Below are 14,482 nucleotides of genomic sequence, written 5' to 3'. Positions count from 1 at the left end.
GTAAGGCATGACGTTATTGTAACATACCCGGCCGGTAATTGCTTTCACTTTCGGCAGGTAATTGCTTTCACTTCCGAATGGGTAACCAGTTAATTAAAAACTTTTCAATGCCAAAAAGAATTTATAAATGTTGCACAACAAATTGTTAACAAATATAATAACATTTGATACATTTGATAACAATTAGCTTATTCTGACTTTGATACACGATGTGCAGACAGGCTGTCCGACTATTGACCTTGCTCTCCTGCGAGATGAAATGTATTACCTTTAAAGGAAGTACACAATGTTTGTACTGGAAGACTGGCTAATACAACACCCAATAATTTCATATGTTCGTATTACAATATATATCTATATAACATGACTTTAAGCAATTATATCAGGGTAGGGAACGAAGGGGAATAGCTATAAGTAAATGTTTGAACAAGAGATGTGTTTGTCAGAAACACAATGCCCCCTAATGTGCTGCTTTGATTATTTTTTTACCTTTGACCTTGAAAGATGACCTTGACCTTGCACCACTCAAAATGTGCAGCTCCACGAGAAGTAAGTAAGAGATTGAATGGAGAAATGAATTTTTTTATTTTTTATTTTTGACCTTTGACCTTGAAGAATGACCTTGACCTTTCACCACTCAAAATGTGCAGCTCCACGAGATACACATGCATGCCAAATATGAAGTTGCTGTGTTCAATATTAAAAAAGTTATGATAAAACTTTGACAAAGGTGAAAGTTTTAGGAAAGAAAATTACAATGATATTTGACCTTGAAGGATGACCTTGACCTTGACTTTTAACCACTCAAAATGAGCAGCTCCATGTGATACACATGCATGGTAAATATCAAGTTGCTAGGTTCAATATTGCAAAAGTTATCAAACTTTAACCAAGGTTAAAGTTTTGGGACAGAATGACAGACAGACAGACAGACAGGACAAAAACAATATACCCCCGATCTATCGATATGGGGGCATAAAAATATTGGAGCGCATAACGCAATATGACAAATGGTCGTGACATTTTAGAACACAGCCTTCAAGTACGAACAAATTTGCTGACGAAAAGGGACAGGCACACACACTATTTATTTGAAGCGTTGAGTGTAAACCTGTTGTACACGCTATTTAGCTCTGTATTGAAATACTATAGTTTCATGCTCAACATTCGGTTAGCATGATTTCAAAGCGAAATACAGTATCCCTATAATTTTTAGTTGTGAGCGTTAGCTCACGACTAAATTTACAGAGCATGTTTTGCTAATCAGTATGTGCTTAGAAGCCTTAGCTACGCTAAGAACCAAAACTCACTATGCTAGGAACGATTACCGCTGCCTGTCTGCACTGCAGACGACGAATGCTTAGGAGCGTCTGCATCTACTACTGCAGTGAGTGTATTTACCAGCTTGTAAGACAACGTTGGCTAGTCTAGTGTTTATCTTTGAAATCTGTACATATTGGCTGCTTACAGGGAAAACGGGGCTTAATGCATGTCAAATAAGGTTAGCCTGTGCACACTGATAAGCCTGTGCAATGCGCACAAGCTACCCGTAATCAAGGAAGACTACAGCGAACAATTTCAGTGCCTTCAGCGCTTTGATTAAATAAGCCAATCCAATAGTACCGTCAACTGTATCCACTGGTGGGGAAATGTCTCCAAGATTTTTTTGGCTGTCGTAAGTGTCAAGAAAAGTGAAAAGCTGGGTTTAACAGCTACGCAAAAAAAAAGCTCCATACAAACTGAAGATATTGAACAGACCGTTTTTCTTCTTTTAGGAACAGTGACTATACTTAAAAAAGCTTAACGCAGTTTATAAACCCTAAAACAGTTCAATCATGGCCAATACGGAGAAGAAATATGTAAGTACTTTTCAAGTGTTTCAGCTTTTCTATTTACTTATATTGAGATACAATGTCATATAATGTCCTGTCGTATATGTACTAAATATGTTGAATTACAGTTGCTCTTTTTTGCTGGAGTTCATTAAAATATATGGGGTAAAAATTGAAACAAGAGGGCCATGGGCCCTAAAGCGCTCAACTGAGACCCAAAGGAACTTAACTATTATGAGAGCGCAGAGTTCAGAATTATAAAAGTACTTTATCAAACATTTATACTAAAATAAGATACATAACAGGAAATGTGTGAGCCCCTGGAAATCATGTTTTCAGAGCACCTGAACCATTAAAAACACAATCAAGATATTATAAGAACATTTGTTATCTTAAAAAGTTCCATAAAGATTGAACTAAAAATGTGACTTATCAAGTATTCACAATGTTCCACTTGCACATATTTGACCTTTAGTGTAATGTTAACCTTTGCCCAAGTTATTACACAGCGTTTCCACATGATTAACATTTGGAATAAATTATTTTAAAATTGCATGATGAATGATTTAAACTTACCAAGACACATGTAACATGGGACATCATATTCTCATGGTTGACATTTGTGGTAAATTATCCAAAATTGCATGATGAATGACAAATTTACATTCATGACAAGCTAAGACACATGTATTCACACAAAATTTAAAAATAAAAATTGTGATTGCTATATCAAGCTTTCCAAAATCTCGACAAGTTCTTTTGAGACACGTTTAACCCTTTGCATGCTGGGAAATTTGTTGTCTGCTAAAATGTCGTCTGCTGAATTTCTCAAATTAGCATTTTCTTCCATTTTTTTCAAAGAATACTATCAAAATAGCAACAGTTTGGATCCTGATGAGACGACACGTTCTGTGGCGTCTCATCTGGATCCAAACTGTTTGCAAAGACCTTCAAAATTCGGTTCCAGCACTGAAAGAGTTAAGTAATAAAGTTAACAAGTCTTATGGCTTATTACTTAAAACAAATCTCATGTTTTACCTTTAACCTCTCAGTATGACCATAACAATAAAGGTAGCCACATGGTTCTTGTGTATGACGCGCTGTCCCATATGGGTGAGCATTAATGTCAATTATTTTTGAAAACTTTCAGTGCAAGGAGAAGTTAAGTCCCAACAAGCCTTATTTTGACATAAAGGTGCTGTATTTACATGTTTAACCTCAAAATTTGACCTTAACAATAAAGATAGCCATATTGATATTGCACACAACAAATTGCCCGATATCTACATGTATATATGTTCATGTCGCATTATTTTAAGTTCAATACAATCATGTTAAAGTTATAAAGCAGATTAGCTAGAAGTCCTCATTTTGACTTAGTCTGACATTAAAGGTAGCCAATAGTTGTGCGTGACACAGCATTTGCTATAGATGAATATTTACGCGAGGCAAGTTGAAATCCTTCAATGTATGGGAAGTTACAGAGTGCACAAGGGACAGAATACTATGACTATATTCAACCTCTGACCTCTAAGTTAATAACATTATCCAGAGAGAGCCCTACTTCACAAAATGATGCTCATAATGATATGTGCACAGTTGTTTTAAAATGGCTTGATCAATGATTAATGTTGCCAACGCATGCCTTTCCCCAGGGTGTTTATTTCAAGCAAAGGGGCTAAGCATGAATTACATGTAGATGGTGGAGAAAGGGGCTCCCACTTGCATGTGTCTATAAAGAATTCTACACGTACTAAATAAAAATTCTACACAATTTTAGAGCTTTTAATCAACACTATTTTCAATTGTTATAATTTCATTTTTTCCTATTTATTGCCTGATATTAATACACTAATATTTGTCTGACAGGTGACATCATGTGAGATTCAAAAAGTGCATGTAATCAATATAAATACATGTAGCATGTGCATTTACCTAAAACTGTTTATGTTTAAAGTTTGGCAAGTCCATTTATTGTTTGTAACACCACACAAACCTGAATTGGATGTAAAAGACAGGAATGAATGAAAATCTGCCACCATTAGATTTAGAAATAAACAACCCATGAATCACACAGATTTCTTGTGCAATCACATATGATATACACAAACAGTTGATGAACATGTTCATGATTTGATTGACTGAATGATTACAAGGGGCACATTAGCAGGACAACATATAAGGATCTTTTATAGGATTTGTAATTTACATAAAACAAATTGAAATAAAAAATTAATCATACATAAAACGATTATGAAAATGGGAAAACAAATTGCAATAGATTCTTAGTCGTATAAGTTGTACCCTTTTTCTCCGTATCGCATTTGATTTGAATTAGTATATTGTGACCTTTAGTGAAGACGTTATATTTGTGGTAAGTTTATATAGACATAGGTTTGGGCTTGTGCCTATTAAAAAATTGTTTCCGTCATAAAAATGCTGGAAATGTCGGCTATTCAACGCGGACGGGCTAAGAAACTTTCGTTATCGGCATGCGGGTCCGATATTTTACAATTTATTACGCGGCCTGAACTGTCCGAAAAAGATATTGTTAAGAGTATACTCTCAGTTTTAATAGCGCAAAACACTGCGATTCCGTTTCTGATAAAAAAATTATATTGTGGAAAAATCATTTCCACTAGCTTGTCATTTAGGAAGAGAGTATAAAAATGCGCTTTAAGGGCAACATTTGTATGAAAGATAATGTTTAAACAGTATGAGCTAGGGGTGGATCATGCAATATTCAAAAAGACACGATAGTCAAGCACAATAATTGTACCCAACACAAGGACGCTGAGGAGAATATAGTCCAACTTGTTGACGCTCTCAAATATTAAGATTCTTTTTATTTTGGTTATATTTGGAGCGTACAACTGGGGAATGATTCAAACAATGGTGGAAAGTTTTCCTTATTTGTCTATATTGTTGCGCAAGAATTTTATGCGCAACATTCAAGCCCCGATATCAGACACTTAATATCAACGGATTGCAATAATATTAACATACCTTCATTTCTCGATAATGTTCCATAAAAATTATGTAATGACACTTTGAATTTTGCACACCTGAGCAATTTAAATCCAACCACTATTCAAATTTTCAATATCTCTCGATTCGCTCGCTGTGTAGATATTAATCAATAACACAGCCTAGATGTTAAGCATGTGGAAGAATAAACGGCGTAAAATACAGTCTGCGTTCGTCTGTTGTGGTGCAGAGCGTTATATAGTAAACCAATTAAAAAGTTCTGAAATAAATAACATCTTTTATTTTTATACGGTACATAAATAATAGTGATACAGACCGTACAGTATACCGTCCTATGTAACGTAGAATGTAAGTACATAAAACCACACAGACAGAGGTGCGAAAAAGACATGCATACAAAGTTGCTGACACAGAGTGAATAGAAACTGCACCATATCTGTTTTGAACATATGCTTATTAAATCGACATAGATGAGCATACTAGATCTACTTAGGTAAAGATGGTGTTAAAAGCTCATGTTAAATAAAAGTACGCGTACACGTTACACCGTAATGCCTTCTTTTGATTGGTTCATATCTAAATCAGTTTCATGACATGGTGACAGGTCAGTGATTGTTTTGCGATTTAAGCAGAAGTTTAACTGAAGAATGTATGCCTTTCTAACTTCAATTGACATCACGCCTGGACAATGATCGCTCTGCCCACTTAATTACATGGCTTAGCGGTTATCAAACCTAGACAAGCTAACACCAAAATGGCTTCTTTGCCTATAGACTGCATCTAGATTTACGCGATATTCCTGATGATTTTTATGGACTTTTTCACACCATATAACACTTGTTAAAGGGGTTTGTGTCATTAAGTTATTCTGCAAATGCAAAAATAAACGTTTATAGGGAACGTCAGATATTTTTAACGTGTTAATTGGTACATAAAACACACTCTCAAACTCTTGCGCGCTTACCGAAATCGAACCTGTTACTACGTGTAATGGTGGTATTAACAATAAATTAAAGGGGCCTTTTCACAGAATACATGTTTTGAAGTTTGTCATTAAATGCTTTATATTGATAAATGTAAACATTGGATCTAAAAAGCTCCAGTAAAAAATCAAGAATAAAATTAAACAAGAGGGCCAAGATGGCCCTAGTTCGCTCACCTGAGAGGAGTCAGTTTATTTAATCTTTATCAAATGTCAAACTTTACCTAGATATTGTCCAGACAAACATCCTGGTCAAGTTTCATCATTATTGAACCAAAACACTGGCGTATGGAGTGTTTTTGTAAGATTTGACCTGGTTACCTATATTTTGAGTTGACCCCCCTTACCAAACATCAAAATTTGCTTACAAAAATAAATATTATGACCAAAATTATTTTCCAACTTGTTCCGAGAAATCAATAAAACCAATGTATTGACTTATTAAGTTTCATGATGATTAGGCAAAAAATGTGACTTCTAAAGTGTTCGATCACAAGGTTTCTCTCTAGTCACATAAAGAAAACTGCCCCACCCCCCTGGCGGCCATGTTTTTTTACCGATCTGGACCATTTGCGAACTTATCTGAGATATACATAAAACCAATCTTTTCACCACGTTTCATGATGATTGGGCAAATAATGTGACTTCTAGAGTGTTCACAAGCTTTTTTTACTATATAAATATAAGAAAACTGCCCTCCCCCCCCAGCAGCCATGTTATTCAACTGACAAGAACCATTTTCGAACTCAACTCTCGTATCAAGGAAACAAATGTACTGACCAAATTTCATGAAAATTGGGCCAAAAATGTCACTTCTAGAGTGTTCACATGTTTTCACTTTATAAATATAGAGAAAAATGCCCCGCCCACTGGCGGCCATGTTTTTTCACCGATCTGGACCATTTTCAAACTCGTCCGAGATATTAATAAAAACCAATGTTTTGACCAACTTTCATGATGATTGGGCAAAAAATTGTGACTTCCAGAGTGTTTACAAGGTTTCTCTATAGCCAAATAAGGAAAACTGCCCCCGCCCACTGGCGGCCATGTTTTTCAACGGACTGAAACCACTTTTGAACTCAACCAACATATCATAAAGGCAAACATTTTGACCAATTTTCATGAAAATTGGGCCAAAAATGTGACTTCTAGAGTGTTCACATGTTTTCACTATATACATATAGAGAAAAATGCCCTGCCCACTAGCGGCCATGTTTTTTCACTGATCTGGACCATTTTCGAAGTCGTCCGAGATATCAGTAAAACCAATGTTTTAACCAACTTTCATGATGATTGGGCAAAAATTGTGACTTCTAGAGTGTTTACAAGGTTTCTCTATAGCCAAAAAAGGAAAACTGCCCCGCCCACTGGCGGCCATGTTTTTCAACGGACCAGAACCACTTTTGATCTCAAACAACATACATGTATCAAGGCAAACATTTTGACACAGTTACATGTATGTGGCCTCTAGAGTGTTAACGAACAAATGTGGACGGATGGACAACGGATGGATGACGGACAAAGACCGGTCACAAAAGCTCACCTGAGCAATCAGGTGAGCTAAAAAATTAAACAAGAGGGCCATGATGGCCCTGAATCTCTCACCTGACTAAACAAATACAATCCCAACCCAGATTTCATCAAGATAAACATTCTGACCAAATTTCATAAAGATTGGATGAAAACTGTGACCTCTATTGTCTACACAAGGTTTTTCTAATATTTGACCTATTGATCTAGTTTTTGACCCCAGGTGACCCAAATACAATCCCAACCCAGATTTCACCAAGATAAACATTCTGATCAAATTTTATAAAGATTGGATGAAAACTGTGACCTCTATTGCCTACACAAGGTTTTTCTATTATTTGACCTAGTGACCTAGTTTTTGACCCCAGATGACCCAAATACAATCCCAACCCAGATTTCTTCAAGACAAACATTCTGACCAAATTTTATGAAGATTGGATGAAAACTGTGACCTCTATTGTCTACACAAGGTTTTTCTATTATTTGACCTAGTGACCTAGTTTTTGACCCAAGATGACCCAAATACAATCCCAACCCAGATTACATCAAGATAAACATTCTGACCAAATTTTATAAAGATTGGATGAAAACTGCGACCTAAATTGTCTATACAAAGTTTTTCTATTATTTGACCTTGTGACCTAGTTTTCTACCTATTGACCTAGTTTTTGACCCCAGATGACCCAAATACAATCCCAACCCAGTTTTAATCAAGATAAACATTCTGACCAAATTTCATAAAGATTGGATGAAAACTGTGACCTCTACTGTCTACACAAACAAAATGATGGTTTTTTCTATGATTTGACCTAGTGACCTAGTTTTTGACCTCAGATGACTGAGATACAATCCCAACCCAGATTTCATCAAGATAAACAATCTGACCAAAGTTCATAAAGATTGGATGAAAACTGCGACCTCTATTGTCTACACAAGGTTTTTGTATTATTTGACCTAGTTTTTAACCTAGTGACCTAGTTTTTGACCCCAGATGACCCCAATACAATCCCCATCCAGATTTCATCAAGATAAACATTCTGACCAAATTTCATAAAGATTGGATTGAAAACTGTGACCTCTACTGTCTACACAAGCAAATTGTTGACGGACGCACACACGCACGCACGCATGCACATACGGACGCCGGACATCACATGGTCACATAAGCTAACCATGTCACTTCGTGACAGATGAGCTAAAAAGGAGACTGCATCAGGGCTCGAACCAGTGACCCCCGGAGTCCTGGAGTAAAAACCAATTAGACCGCTCGGCCATCCTGCCAAGCATGTATGAACGACGTATTTTATACTTTACATAAGCAATCTTTGTAGTTTCACAAAATTAAACCACAACAACAGAACTCTCAAAATTATTCAATCGTTTCGTGCGGCAACGCTTTATAATTTTCAGGTTTTTAAATCGTCAAAAGATGCATATTATGGCTATTTTAAAGCATGTTAAATGTTCAGTATTACTGTTTCCTCACACATATCATAACAAAAACGAAAATTTGCGAATGTGAAACAACTGATGTCAATTTGGTGAATTAACCCCCCCCCCCCCCCCCCGACACGAAATAGTGCTTTATAACTGGGATTTCGGTGAAGTTTAACGCGCTATCAATCGCTATAATTCAAAGTGCAAAAACAACACAATCAGTTTGGTCATTGTGTGATATAAATTAGCGTTGTATGAAGGGGAATTCGGTCAGGCTACGTATGAGACGCTCGCGCAAGTACCTTGTTCCCCCAAGTTACCGCATTTATTGGTTATATCAGTAATAATAACTCTTAAACAATGGCATTTATCAACACATTTTTATTATAATAGTATAATAAAATGGTTTTCACTTGTTTCTGACAAACAAAAAACTCGATTTATAACGGGGATTTCGTTAAGTTACACAAAGTGGGTACCGATATTCTCTATTATTGTACATGCACACGTGATATAATTCATACTTAATAATGCTTAGTTATTGCTAATATGACATTTCCAGTTTTTTAAATAAATGAATGTTCTATAAGGGGGCTCTCGGTAATTCTACACATTGAAGCTTCCACTCGCTCTTGTCAAGACCACATTTCCGCGTTGAAAATGGTATAAATTTAATTTATCTAACTTCACAGACTCTAGATGAGTCAATATACGCTCCGTGTATAACTTATCTTTCTGGATACCGAATGTCAGTGTTACATAAACCCTATTTACACAGTTTATGTCATATTTCATGTCCGTTTGTTTATCCGAACAAAATAAACGAAACTCGTTGAAAAAATGAGAACTAGGCATTCGATCTTAAAGTGTGGATTACAAGCGTTTATTGGTGACACCAAATGTCTGCACATGTGTAGATACCGTTATTAAGATATCACGTGTCACCTTCTAATAAAATGTATAATGACACTTTAGTGCATTACTCTCAGAATAATAAAACACAGCATGAATTAGGCTTCATGCTGGGTTATATTTCTTTTAAAGTATTAAATGCAGATAAACATTGCTGCTATTAATCCCCTAGTTACTGATAAAACTATTTTTAAAACATAAACTATTATGTATTGATCAGATGATTAACATGAACTATTTAAATCTTCTACCATAATCGATAAAAAGATATTGTAATTGTATTTGTCAGTGTTGACGTTAAGTTGTTCGTGGGTACAACCGCATGCCTTTATCCATCTCTAACACTCCTCAAGATCTCTTTTTCGGCTTTGGAAACGAAATAAATTCAATGCCACCAACTAATCTGTCAGGATATCGATTGTCTGAGTTACATAATACCCATTGACACCGTTTTACCATTTTTAATCTACGTTTTTTTAAGAGGAAAACAAAAGATACTCGTTGAAATAAAGTGAACCTAGACATAGCTTGTCTAGGAAAATGGCTGACAATTCGTTGCTAACTCGCACGCCCGATTAATTGATCGCTGATTGGTAGATCAATTTTTAGATAAGGATTTCATTGACAGGCGGTGTCATGTCAATTCGAAGATATTTGAGATAAAAATGGACTTCTGAACTAAAACATTATGAGTTGGTTATGTTATTTTGAAATTTTACGCAAATTGATGAAAATTTAAACTTTCAGGTGTCCAACACATAATTGACTTTTCCTGATAAGACGTTCCAAAGAATTTAGCCCATATAAAAAGTATCTCTAAATTCTTTGCGCGTCTTATATTTATTAAGACTAAGGAGAATATAATTATGTACAGTACGTTATCATCAAATTGTCAAAATCTAATTTAGAAATAAATTTGAGGAAAAAACTAATTGTTACACACAACTTGTAGTGAAAACTAATGTACATGAAATCTTATCCGTTGTCCTGGATCGGACCTTGAAGTGTTTGTGAAAATTTCAATTGCAGATTAATTTACATGTCATAAAAAAACATCAAACGTTGCGGCCACATTGAAAGCGAATTTAAATACTTTCAAACACACTAAAAAACACAATATGCAAATACATGCAACATTAAAATAATTAAAAAAAAATACTTTGAATGAATGCGATTCATTGCATCCGAAATTTCCAGTTGTCCGGAAAATACATAACAGAATTTTTTCATCGAAATCTAGAGCGGATCAATCAAGAACTTGAAATATGTTTCATGCATATATATTGTCACATATATAACAGGAAAAAAACCTACGTTTTATCAAAACCTTATGCTCACTTGTTAAAGTAATAGAAAATCTAACTAAAATTGCTTTGTTATTATATAATACTGTCGAGATGAAATCATACCTTGACACCGGTTTGATTAAAGGTCAAAAACAAGTAAATTTCCGTTTATCTCATAGTGCTGCATTATTGTTTAATAGGATTTTTTTTTAATATCTGCATTTACCAACAAAACATATTTGACATTCTCTTAAATAATTATATTGTCAAGAAAAAAAGAAGTTTAACAAGCCCCCACTATGGCTAGTTCTTCTTTAATGCTCATCTTTTATGGGTACATATGTACAGCCCAGCGACCCGGAGGGTCAATAGTTGGACTACCACTACCACTAGGGCTCCATTGGTCATTGTCAGCTCGGTTACTACTTAAATGTACATAGGGTACTCTTAGCATACTTAAATAAACCCTGGGTATGACAAATACTCAGTTTGAGTCCAGTGTAAACGGATGACTAATATCCGAGAGATAAGGTGGTTAATTTAAAAGTCTGCTAAAGATGTCATCATGTTATCCATATCAGACTATAAACAGATCAACAGCATTTCACTGTTTTACCCTGGCTGCCTATGGCATATAAGACCTATTTTTGCATGATGTGGTTTATTTGTGGTTTATTTGTAGTTTTCAAAAACATAAAATAACAAATAACACATAAGAAATTTATTCAATACTCAATTTTAACAAAGAAGTATCCACATTTGCCAAATAAGACCGCTGTTCAAATTCTTATAACAAAGCTGGCAGACATTAACATGATGCATAAGTTACATGGTTGAATTATGTTCTACATTAAAACTTGTTCTCTTCTTACGAACCCAATTGCAATGCTAATCATAATATATTCATAGGGAACATACCACAATGTATTCATGCATATACGTCAAGGTCAACAGATGTACAATTTCTCTTTTAGAAGTTATCTTATGATTAACACCCACCATTTTCCTTACAAAGATTCAACTTAATAAAGCTTTTAAAGAAGCACATTATTGATCTTAAAACGTTATACATTTTCCTAACAAAGAGATTTATTTAGTGAATTAGCAAACTAAGATTCAGTTCTGGCAGTCAGCAATGTCTCCAAAAGAGGTTTCATTTTGCTGTGAACTATGAGGTGCCATGTTTGACATCCCTACTCCAATAGTACAGAAGCTGCCCTCTTAGACTCAGACAACTATGCCCAACTCAACACACATTACCACCACCAGAGTTATCTCAGGCTTAGTAAACAATCCTTGCTTGAGAAGTTCCAGAATCCTCTAATCAAATGAACAATCCTTGCTTTAGAAGTTCCAGTATCTTCTAATCAAATGAGCCTCGTTCTGGCAAAACTTTGCTTAATGTGTGTGTGTTAAGTTTCCTCCCTGATAAGCCTGTACAGTCAGCACAGGCTAATCAGACACAACACCTTCCACATTTATGGTATTTTTCATTTAAAGGAAATCCCAAATTAGCAAAAATCCAATTGAGGCAAAAAGTGTTGTCCATGATGAGCCTGTGCAGATTGTACAGGCTAATCAAAGATGAAACTGTATCCACATGCATAAAGCCCTGTTTTCCCAGAACGAGGCTCAATTGATCCCATATGGCTGTTCACTGAGAGTCCCTCCTTTCCTGATTGCGTGCCAGTTCTACAGTGGAGCTCATTTTCTCTATTTTCGGGTCCAAGTACACTCCACACCACTCATCCACCGTATCCTGATAATACACGGACTTCAGGGAGACCTCAAACTTGGCTCTCAGCTGCTTCAGGCCGCCCTAATATCCTGGAACATTCAGAACAATCCTTGTATTCTGGAACATTTAGAACAATCCTAGTATCCTAGAACATTCAGAACAATCCTAGTATCCTAGAACAATTCAGAACAATCCATAGTGTTAACCATTTCCTGCTCAGATATGCATTTTCATCTGTTTGTTGTCCCATAGATATCAAATTAAATTGATAGAGTTTAATCAAGTTTTTAAGGCTTCTTTCCAACCCTAAGATGCTGATGAAAAGCAAACAATACAACACCTGGGAAACCCTCGAGTAACTTGCAGGCTATTCTGGTTTAGATTGGATGCATAAAGCCATTTTCACTTTGCTTCTGATTTGAAAAGGGTTAAGATATTTATGAATTAACATTAACACAATATTGAATATACAAAATATACAAAAAATCTCATATTCTGATAATATTTTTACTGATCCACTGTATTTACTAAAAGGATGATGTCAAGCAGTTAAAAAAGTTAAACACTGGTGAATGATTAGCATGGTTCATTTTCTAACACACATTAGAGCCAACCTCTGGAAAAAACACAGCTTAATACATTTGAGTCGTGTTCTGAGAAAACTAGGCACAATGCATGTGCGTAAAGTGTCATCCCAGATTAGCCTGTGCAGTCAGCACAGGCTAATCAGGGACGACACTTTACGCCTAAATTGGATTTTTGCTAAGAAGAGACTTCATTTAAACAAAAAATTCATAAAAGCGGAAAGCCTCATCCCTGATTAGCCAGTGCAGACTTCACAGAATAATCTGGGATGACACTTTATGCACATGCATTATGCCCAGTGTTCTCAGAACACGACTCGTGTCGTACCAGATTTGCCTATGCAGTCCATCCAGGCTTATCAGACACAAAACTTTCCGCCCTAACTGCATTTTCATTATGAAGAGACCTCCTTAAATGAGAAAATTCAATAAGAGCGGAAAGGGGTCGCCCCTGATTATTTGCACATGCTTATCGGGGGATGACACTTTTTGCTCATGTATTAAGCCCAGTTTTCCCAATGCAGGCTCATTCAGTTACTTGCAGACGTACTTGAGAGCCTGGCCAAGCAGGGGTCTCCAGGTGCATGGGGTTGGTGAAGTTACGACGCATGTGGTACTCGTTCATCCAAGACTGCCTCCTACAAACCGTGAATAATTTGCTGTGTTTGATTTTGTTTTAGCAACAATATTACTGAAAATTATAATTTTGGTAACCAATTTGCTAAAACTCGTACAATTTCTAGCTAACACAATGCACACATCCTCTTATTAAATGGACTAAAATGTATATGCTGCAACAATCACACACATGAAACATATCCAACTATATTTACAATGATCAACCTGCTATAAATATATAATAAAGTTTTGCATGACAAGAACATTTCAAAAAGAACTACTCAATAGAGAGTACTCGACTTTCCTTCCGCTTTGATAGTAAAATGTACTTGTTTTGTCAGTCACCTTAAAATAGTAACTATGAAGACGTATTTGATGGCAGTCTGCACAGGCTAATCAGGGACTACACTTTCCATTCTACTACATTAGATTTTTATTAGAAGAAAATTCCAATAAAAGAAAATGCATAAAAGGGAAAAGGGACATCCTTGAGAGTCTGCACAGGCTAATCTGGGACGACACTTTACACACATGCATTAAGCCCAGTTTTCCTAAAACAAGGCTTACCCTTCACT

At 35.7% G+C, this 14,482-nt stretch overlaps 1 protein-coding gene across 3 annotated transcripts in view; it reads right to left on the bottom strand.

The window, feature by feature from the left end:
- The window catches only part of LOC127866477 (vitamin K-dependent gamma-carboxylase-like), a 52,929-nt gene extending 41,837 nt beyond the window's left edge, over positions 1-11,092 (bottom strand). For 2 of the 3 annotated variants that reach the window (XM_052407012.1, XM_052407011.1), the window contains exon 1: positions 10,996-11,092. The gene's annotated coding sequence lies outside the window, so the exon portion shown is untranslated. The remainder of the gene's footprint in view (positions 1-10,995) is intronic. The other variant, XM_052407013.1, reaches the window with a different exon arrangement.
- Positions 11,093-14,482: the final 3,390 nt, after the last annotated feature.

This window comes from Dreissena polymorpha, chromosome 2, assembly GCF_020536995.1.
Source record: "Dreissena polymorpha isolate Duluth1 chromosome 2, UMN_Dpol_1.0, whole genome shotgun sequence".
In the NCBI taxonomy this organism is placed as follows: Eukaryota; Metazoa; Mollusca; class Bivalvia; order Myida; family Dreissenidae; genus Dreissena; species Dreissena polymorpha.
The sequence above is the reverse complement of the archived record's forward strand: the minus strand, read 5'-3'. Positions and strand labels throughout refer to the sequence as shown.